Raw genomic sequence first — 1,247 nt, 5'->3', positions numbered from 1 at the left:
ACCCCGAAGCCAGAAAGACCATCACCCACGCACTCATAACTAGCATAATGGACTACGGAAACGCCCTCTATGCCGGAATCAACAAATCCCTGCTACGAAAACTCTAGACCATCCAGAACACCGCGGCCAGACTCGTCCTCGGCATCTCACGACATGAGCACATCATCCAACACCTGCGAGACCGCCAGTGGCTTCAAGTCAAGAAGAGAGTAACCTTCAAGCTACTCACCCACGCCTACAAATCCCTCCACAACACCCTACCCAAATACCTCAATGAAAGAGTGTTCTTCCACATACCCAAGAGAAACCTCCGCTCCGCTGACCTCGCCCAAGCAGAAACCCCGCGCATCCGCAGAACCAGAGTGGGTGGAAGAGCCTTCTCCTACATCATGGCTAAGGCCTGGAACAAGCTCCCGGTCAACATATGATGCTCCCCTTTTCTGCACACCTTCAGGAAGAGCCTCAAGACCTGGCCTTTCGACTGACCCGGAGCTGCCTCCCCCCAGCGTCTTGAGACCCTCACGGGTGAGTAGCTCGCTATAAACCCCCTGATTGATTGATTGCGAGCTCTGATGCTATTCTGATAGCCAACATTCTCTGGACCTTCAGTAGCCTGCTCTCTAAAGTACTGACAGACTTGGAAGGAAGGGGCTGCTCAGAAGTTAACATTTGTTATTTACAGGTGTAGAAAAGACAAAAGTTTGTTAGGATCCACTATTAATCATGCACCTTGCTTATTTTCACACTAAACCGTCTGCTCTTAAGCCTTTACAGTGATTTGATTACCAAAACCGTTTGCTTGCCTGGATATGAATCAAAAACTCCTCTTCAGAATTTCCATTTCTTACAAATGAGTTGTAATGGTGTTAGGGGTGTGAAGAAATTAAGGGGCATATTATCAAGGACGGCGTTAAAAATGATCTCTGGTTTAGCGGCAGAAAACTGCCGCAAAAGCGGTGATAATGGGCTTGATAATATGCCCTTGAGAATTCCAATAGAAGTCCATGTTCAGGTGTGAACATGGACTTCTATTGGAATTCTCCAAGGCATATTATCAAGCCCATTATTGCCGCTTTAGCAGCTGTTTTCTGCCGCTAAACCGGCGATAATTTTAACGCAGTCCTTGATAATATGCCCCTAAATCTGTGGTGATCATTTGAAGTTTACAAGCTTTGCACTGTGCAAAAGTTTGAAGTTTTATGAATTTTACAAAACTTTACCTGCAGGTGAAAATACTTCGCAGTACA

This window comes from Triturus cristatus, chromosome 3_2 (assembly GCF_964204655.1).
Source record: "Triturus cristatus chromosome 3_2, aTriCri1.1, whole genome shotgun sequence".
NCBI lineage: Eukaryota > Metazoa > Chordata > Amphibia > Caudata > Salamandridae > Triturus > Triturus cristatus.
Note: the sequence above shows the minus strand (reverse complement) of the source record.